The 8,531-nt window shown below is 42.4% G+C and overlaps 1 pseudogene; it reads left to right on the top strand.

Moving 5' to 3' along the window:
- The first annotated feature begins 213 nt into the window (after positions 1-213).
- LOC129658225 (uncharacterized) lies at positions 214-332 on the top strand (annotated as a pseudogene).
- The last annotated feature ends 8,199 nt before the right edge of the window (positions 333-8,531 follow it).

The raw sequence follows: 8,531 nt of genomic DNA, 5'->3' as shown, positions 1-8,531 counted from the left end.
TGCACATAAGGAAATGACTGAGCTGGACTCTAGAGGCTTGTCAGGGGGCCTCCCAGGCAGGGAATAAGAGCTGGGCATCCCCAGAAAAAACTTGGACTCATACTCAGAGAGCTAAAGGGTCTTTGAGAACATTTATATTCAAAGTCAGTAAACTTAGAATGTATTTGCCTCAGAAATACAAATTAAAGTAATTGTAAAATTTAAAAAAAGTTAATCTATGGCCATACTACCCTGAACGCACCCCATCTTGTCTGATCTTGGAAGCTAAGCAGAGTCGGGCCTGGTTAGTACTTGGATGGGAGACTGCCTGGGAATACTGGGTGCTGTAGGCTCAAAAAAAAAAAATTATTCTTCATGGATGTTTTCAAAAACATTTTTCTTCTATCATATTCAAAATTATGTTTTAAACTAAAAGGCAGAATATAAATTATCACAGAATATAAAATATAATTTAAAAATTGCTCGTGTGTTTTAAAAATATTTTTCTTCTAGAATATTCAAAATTATTAAACTGAAAGTCAGAATATAACTTATCACAGAATATAAATTATTAATATAATTACTAATTATGCATTATAATAGAAGAGAAATTAAAATGAAAATACTTTAAACCAATGAAAAAGGATTTATTACTTTGAAAATGTGAAGAAATGTCATGGACTATTCTTATGAAATACTGTAAAATTTTCCATTCCAGTGTTCAATGTCGACCCAGTTGCTAATATAAAGAATCTGTAGGACTTCCCTGTTGGTCCAGTGGTTAAGATCCAGAGCTTCCCCCCAAAAAATGTGGGTTCAATCCCTGGTCAGGGAAGTTCCACATGCCATGTGGGATGGCCAAAAAACAGGAATCTATATCACACTTTAAACAAATTCTATCTAGACTTACACATACCCCAATAAGCACAAGATTGATATTTTTGTTGTTGTTGTTCAGCTGCTCAGTTGTGTCCTACTCTTTGCGACCCCATGGACTGCAGCACGCCAGGCATCCCTGTCCTTCATCATCTCCCAGAGCTTGCTCAAACTCATGTCCATCAAGTCAGTGATGCCATCCAACCATCTGATCCTCTCTTGTCCCTTTCTCCTCCTGCCTTCAATCTTTCCCAGCATCAAAGTCTTTTCTAATGAGTCAGCTCTTCAAATCGGGTGGCCAAAATATTGGAGCTTCAGCTTCAGCATCAGTCTTTCCAGTGAATATTCAGGATTGATTTCCTGTAGGAATGACTTGATCTCCTTGCAGTCCAAGGGATTCTCAAGTCTTCTCCAGCAAAGAATATTTAGTAATGCAAAATATTCCTCAGCCATCCCATGCTTTCTTGCCCACTCTTGAGTGCCTCTGGATCTGCCTACCAGAACCAAATGAGAGCTAGAAATGGGTCCTCAGGCCAGCAGGGAAATAGTACTCTGTTATGCAGGAATCTGATGATTCAGGAACTCCAGAGCAGGGGTACCATGTGTTAGATCATTGGTCTTTTCTTGTAAATAAATCCTTTGGCTGTTCCAATCCTCTTTACTCTTGGAAGCAGTGTCTGTCTCTAGCATCAGCAGTGAATCAACTTACAAATCTTGGAAGCACTGGCATGCAGCCACATTTTGTTTTTAGAAGATAATGCCTGAGATGGCGGGAAAGTGTTCCTGGGTTTCTGAGCCGTCTTTAGGATTATGGGACGTTGCATGCTAGCTCCCTTGGGACAGAGGCCCCAGGAGTTCTAACAAGCTGCAGGTGTGTTGATGATTTGCCAGGCCAGTTAAAAGCGGGGGTGGGGAGGGCAGTGCAGAAGAAGCCCCTCGTGCTTTGGTCTAAGAAGAACACACACTCTTTTCTATTAGATTCTGACTGAGGGTAGTTACTGCATCCTAGATCAGTTTATTTCAGTTTGAGTTAAGTGCAATTTTAATTCTTTAGAGTACTGGTCACTTCCAGTGAAATATTTTGTTTAAAAATTTAAAAAAACTTGCTTTCTTGTTTGTCTTTCATCTTGGAATGTAAACTCTGCAAAGGGAGATTATTTTTTCTGTGTTCTGCCTTGCCTTGAGCAGTATGTAGTAAGATCTTGAAGAATATATAGAGAACAACTGCAAAACTGAAAAAGGTAGCTTGATGGCCCACCACATGCCAAGGTGGAGGGGGCACTTAGAAGCTCGCACAGAGCCTGGCATAGCAGAGGACAACTGATTCTAAAACAGATTCAGACCTGCTTTGCCTGCCCTTGAATCGTTGGTTCACTCACTCAGTTCAGACTGACCTTGAGGACTTGAGTAATCTGCTTGGATCAGGAGATAGCAAGCGCTGTGGGGTCCCCTTTCCTGTGTGGGGGCTATACTTTTCACTTCCCAAGACCAGACCACTTCTTTTTTTTCAAAACTGTGTATTCCATCCTCACAATGTGTCTCATATCTTTTGGTTGTTTTTGTTGTGTTAGTTTCTGGTCTATAACAAAGAGATTATGTTAACTATATATGTATATTCTCTCTCATATTCTTTTCCATTATAGTTCATTGCAGATATTGAATGTAGTTCCTTGTGCTGTATGTATAGTAGTTTGTTTCTGCAAATCCAAAACTCCTGAATTATCCCTCTCCCACCTCTTCCCCTTTTGCAACTCTAAGTTTGTTTTCTATGTCTGTGAGTCTGTTTCTGCTTCATAAATCAGTTCATTTGTACTATTTTTATATTCCACATTTAAGTGATACCATATGATACTTGTCTTTTCCTCTCTGACTTACTTCACTTAGTATGAAAATCTCTAGATCCATCCATGTTGCTGCAAATGGAAGCAACATTTATTTCATTCTTTTTTATGGCTGAGTATCTTAGTGGTAAAGAATCTGCCTGCAGTGCAGGAGACACAGGACATAGAATTTCAATCCCTGGTTTGGGAAGATCTCCTGGAGGAAGATATGGCAACCTACTCCAGTATTCTTGCCTAGAAAATTCCATGGACAGAGGAGCATGGTGGGCTACAGTCCATGGGGTCACAAAGAGACAGACACAACTGAAGTGACTGAGCAGTACTCCATTGTACATATGTACCACATCTTTATCCATTCATCCTTTGTTGGACCTTTAGGTTGCTTCCATGTCTTGGCTGTTGTAAATAGTGCTGCTATGAACACTGGGGTGCATGTATCTTTTCGAATTATAGCTTTGTCTGGATATATGCCCTGGAGAAGGCAATGGCACCCCACTCCAGTACTCTTGCCTGGAAAAGCCCATGGATGGAGGAGCCTGGTGGGCTACAGTCCATGGGGTCGCTAAGAGTCGGACACGACTGAGTGACTTCACTTTCACTTTTCACTTTCCTGCATTGGAGAAGGAAATGGCAACCCACTATAGTGTTTTTGCCTGGAGAATCCCAGGGACGCGGGAGCCTGGTGGGCTGCCGTCTATGGGGTCGCACAGAGTCGGACACGACTGAAGCGACTTAGCAGCAGCAGCAGCATGCCCTGGAGTGAGATTGCTGGATCACATGGTAACTCTATTTTTAGTTTTTAAAGGAACATCCATACTGTTTTCTCCATAGCGATTACACCAATTTACATTCTTACCAACAGTGTAGGAAGATTCCTTCTTCACACCAGAGGGACTCCTACTTCCAATGAATGACTCCGAGGTGCTGGGCTGGCATTCCCACACAAGTGTAAGAGCTGGCACCGAAATCCAAGTTGGTACCAAAAAGGTTAAATTATCTGTCCATTTGAAAAGTTTCCATTTTGGCTCTCCTGCATAAAAGGAGAGCAATAGGGTCAGGGTCTCTCCACTGGGTGGTAGACTTGAATATTATCTTTGTGGAAGACATGGTTCTACCCATCAAGATGAGATGCCTAATCTCTCTGGACACACTGTCCTATTTGGTTAAACAGGGGTGATAATAAGGCCAATAGGAATAAATGCTAATACATCCATGTCACATTCTTAGTCCAGACCCTGCCATATATTTTGCACTTAGTAAATGGTGACTGGGATTATTAGTGAGTGGAAGGGATGAACCAGCGAGGCCAGAGCCCTGGGTCTACCAGATGGCCTCAGATATTTCCAAGTCTTTGCAGTAAATGGGCTGCTTTTACAGAGGTGGAGGTCCAGGTGCTGTCACTTACGTATGTGACTCAGAGAAATGTCACCAACAACAAAGAAAAACTTGATGTTTCCCCAATTTTAATTGAGAAATGGGGCCCAAAAGAGAAGACCTAGAGCTCATTCCCATGTATTCCCAGAGGAATAACCAGGGTTCTCATGGAGAGAAGAAAACATGGAATATAGATCAGAGAGGTCAGGGTTTGACTCTCCATCCTTCATTTACTGGCTACATGCACTTGGACTGGTAAGACCCCTGAACCCTAGTGTCTTCCCTTCCTAACTCCTCTCTCCCATACCTGTGATATTCTTGTCATTAATCTCATTATCCACATATGATAATCACCTAATACATTGTTACTCTTATTATTTTAAACAGCATTATTTTCCAGAACAATGAAAAATAAGAAGAAAAAAAGATTGTATTTTATCTGTATTTGTTCTTTCTCTCATAACCGACTCAATGGACATGAGTTTGAGTAAACTCCGGGAGTTGGTAATGGACAGGGAGGCTTGGCATGCTGCAGTCCATGTGGTCGCAAAGAGTCGGACATGACTGAGCGACTGAACTGAACTGAACTGAATTGTTCCTTCTCTAATCATTTCCCTTCCTTTATATAGATTCAAGTTTCTGACCTACAGCATTTTCCTTTTCCCCGAAGATCATCTTTCACCATATTTTTGTAGGGCAGGTCTGAATTCCCTCAGTATTTGTTTGAGAAAGTCATATGTCTTCTTCATTTTAAAGGATAATTTCACTAGATATAGAATACTAGGTTGGTGTGGGTGGGAATACAGAAAGGCAAATACAAGTTGGAGGCCATTACTGCAATAATCTACCTACTTAATCCACTAATGGTCTGTGCCTTGCTTATCACAGGATTTGGGGCTCTGCATTGTGGTTGCTCTGCAACTGGACATACGTCGTTATGGTGGCTGCCCATTATCTTTTTTTGAAAGAATTTATTCATTTAGTTTTTGCTGTGCTGGGTCTTTGTTGCTGCATGGGCTTTTCTCTAGCTGTGGAGAGGGGGAGCTATTCTCCAGGTGCTGTGTGTGGCTTCTCATTGTGGTATCTTGTCTTGGTGTGGAGCACTGGCTTTAGGGAGGGTGTGTTCAGTGGTTTTGACTCCTAACCCCTAGAGCACAGGCTCAATAGTTGTGGCATATGGGCTTGGTTGCTCTGTGGCATGTGGGATCTTCTCAAATCGGGGATTGAACCTGTGTCTCTTGCACTGGCAGGTGGATTCTTTACCACTGATCCACCAGGGCAGCCCTGCCCTTTATCTTTTGAATGAGCTTTTTATTGTAGGGAAGGAAATTTACACTTTGTGAATCCTGCTTACCTCTGCAATGCAGAACCAGAATTCAATTTTCCTAGCTTCCCTTGCAGCTAAGACAAAGGACATCACCTAGATCCCACCAATTAGAAGCAACTAAAGGAGAATTGGCTTCAGAAGAGAAATTGATGGTCATGTTGCACCTTCTTTTCAGCATCTCCAATGCCAGTGCCAAGAAGCAGTGGGATTGGGCCTGCAGCCTGCTCAGTGGGGAGCTATGATCTTGGTTACTGGCTGCATCATATCCTATTTAATTCTCTGGCCATCCCAGGGATTGTGTAAGCTAACAGATATCCTTTAATACTATCCCTTTATGTGTATGTGACTTAGGACTCATTTTGCTGTTTGCAACTTAGAATCCTAATTATGCACTTGTCTGTAAGTGTAACTTTCTCACCTCTAACCACTACCATTCCTGCCCATTTCAAAGATTTGTGCAAATATAATAATATATGCTAAAGCCATCTGAAAGCAGCGAGGTGCAATTAGCATGGGGGCTGTGTTTATTTTATTTCCCACTCAGTGCCCAGCACTTAGCATTTAGTTTATTTCCCATGAATGTCCAGCACTTAGCATTTAGTGCTTGGAATGTAGTAAGTGCTCAATGAATGTTGGCTGGAAAAAAAAAACGCTCAAATCATCACAGCTTATAGTGGTAATCACCATCATCAACATCCCACTCCTTCTCCACACAGCAGGCCCCTTATGGTTCTGATTATGAGGATTGCATGCCTCTGAAGTCAGAAAATAAACTCCAGAATTGCCGACCAGACTAGAAGATGAGGCTGTTTCCTGATGAGTAATCAAGTGGACCTGAGCAAGCTGGATCAGGTTCTGCCAGCAGCAATTCATACGTGGATAGAAGGAATTCAAGCTTATGCTGCTGCTATTTTGAGACAAAGTTTCCAAAATTCCAGCTGACAGTCATAGAAATATTGTTTTATAATTATATATTAAATACCAATGCAAGGCGGCATTGTAAATTGTATACTATAGGTCTCTAGCAAGAGTTTGAATGTGTCACGTTGAAGTTGGTACTTTGATGGACTAGAGCACAGTCTCCCAGCATTGACACTGTTGACATTTGAGAGAGATATTTTTTTCCCCTTGGGGGCTGTCCTGTGCATGGTAGAATGTGTAGCAGCATCCCTGGTTCCTGCCCATTAGGTGCCAGTAGCTCTGCTTTCCCCCCACACCATTCATGACCATCAAAAATGTCTCCAGACATTGCCAAATTTCCCCTGTGTGGGAATCACCCTGACTGAGAACTCCTGGGCTAGTGCCATATTTCTCATGCTACCAAATCAGTATCTATTCATCTGTATGGGAGCCCTTGGTAGACAGCAGGCCCTCTGTTGGGTACTTTGCTTCGAATTTCACAATAACACTATGAAAGTGAAAGTCTTTCGATTGTGTCCGACTCTTTGTGACCTTATGGACAGTAGCCTGCCAGTCTCCTCTATCCATGGAGTTCTCCAGGCCAGAAGACTGGAGTGGGTAGCAATTCCCTTCTCCAGGTGATCTTCCCGACCCAGGAATTGAACCAAGGTCTCCTGCATTGCAGGCAATTTTTTACCAGCAGAGCTACCAGGGAAGCCCTTGGTAGCTTCCACTATAACACTAAGACAGGAAAAATTATCCCCATTTCACCAATGAGGAAATTGAAAGAAAGCCTGTTTGAGCGGAATGACTGGGTAATGAACGAGTGGTCCAACAGCCATGGTGGGTTATGATCACAATCAGCTCTTCTCACTCACAGGCTGGAACTTTGATCCCTCCAGAACTCTAGGTTCATTGCTAATCAATCTCAATTACTCTGCAGGCAAAGGAAGTGGACCTACAGTGAGGATGCCTTGAGCACTCTGAGAACTGGCTCTGACAGATGAAGTTCCCCAAAGCAAATCAGGAACTCCTGATGGTGCTGAAGTCAGTAGAGATAAAGGTAGTTCTTTTTTAGAGACCAGCTCTGGAGATACTCAAAGATTAAGATGTCTCCATGTTTCAACCTGTTTCAGCTTCCACAGCTCTGGTTTTCTTTACCCATTGCCCCCTTTTCTGCATTGGCTTGTGAGGGTTGGCATGTGGACTTGTTCATTTCTGTACCCACTGGTGCCTGGCATGTAACAAGCACATGTTTGTTGAGTGAATGAGTAAATAACTGAAAGAGGGCAGAGCAGAGTGAAGGGGTGAGTGTGTGTTATATCTCCTTGATCCCTCTTAGAATCTCCCCTCCATATCCTTTATTTGGAAGACACTCAGTTAAGATGATGCCAGTCAGTTCCATGTTCCCAAATAAGCCTCAGTTCTGAGAAGCATTAGGACAGAATTTTAGTATTGGAAGAATACTTAGACATGATCTCATCCATAGCCAGTCCAGTTCATGAATTATCTCACTCACATTCCTGATATGCCCATTAAGCCCATTCATTTGTTCATTCATTTTTTCACTTTGCTGGCCCTCTGTTATGTGTCCATTTGCTCTGGATGTAAGGGAGATGACGATCTTGGCATTCATCCAATCTGTAATAGTTAAATACTGGGCTAAACTGCTGCACGGAAGAAACAATGATAACTGTGGTGGTTAACTATGATAGTACGTTATGCAAATCAACCCTGAATATTCATTGAAAGGACTGGTGCTAAAAATGAAGCTCCAATACTTTGGCCACCTGATGCAAAGAGTCAACTCATTGGAAAAGACCCTGATGCTGGGAAAGATTGAAGGCACAGGAGAAAAGGGCAGCAGAGGATGAAATGGTTAGATAGCATCACTGATTCAATGGACATGAATTTGAGCTAAATCCAGGTGATAAAATCAGTCAATCCTAAAGGAAATCAACTCTGAATATTCACTGGAAGGACTGATGCTGAAGCTGAAGCTGCAGTACTTTGGCCACCTGATGCGAAGAGCTGACTCATTGGAAAAGACTCTGGTGCTGGGAAAAATAGAGGGCAGGAGGGGAAGGGGATGACAGAGATGTTTGGATGGCATCACTGACTCAAAGGATGTGAGTTTGAGAAAACTCCAAGAGATGGTGAAAGACAGGGAAGCCTGGTGTGCTGCAGTCCATGGGGTTTCAAAGAGTTGGACACAACTGAGTGACTGAACAACA

Source organism: Bubalus kerabau, chromosome 7 (assembly GCF_029407905.1).
Source record: "Bubalus kerabau isolate K-KA32 ecotype Philippines breed swamp buffalo chromosome 7, PCC_UOA_SB_1v2, whole genome shotgun sequence".
NCBI lineage: Eukaryota > Metazoa > Chordata > Mammalia > Artiodactyla > Bovidae > Bubalus > Bubalus kerabau.
The sequence above is the reverse complement of the archived record's forward strand: the minus strand, read 5'-3'. Positions and strand labels throughout refer to the sequence as shown.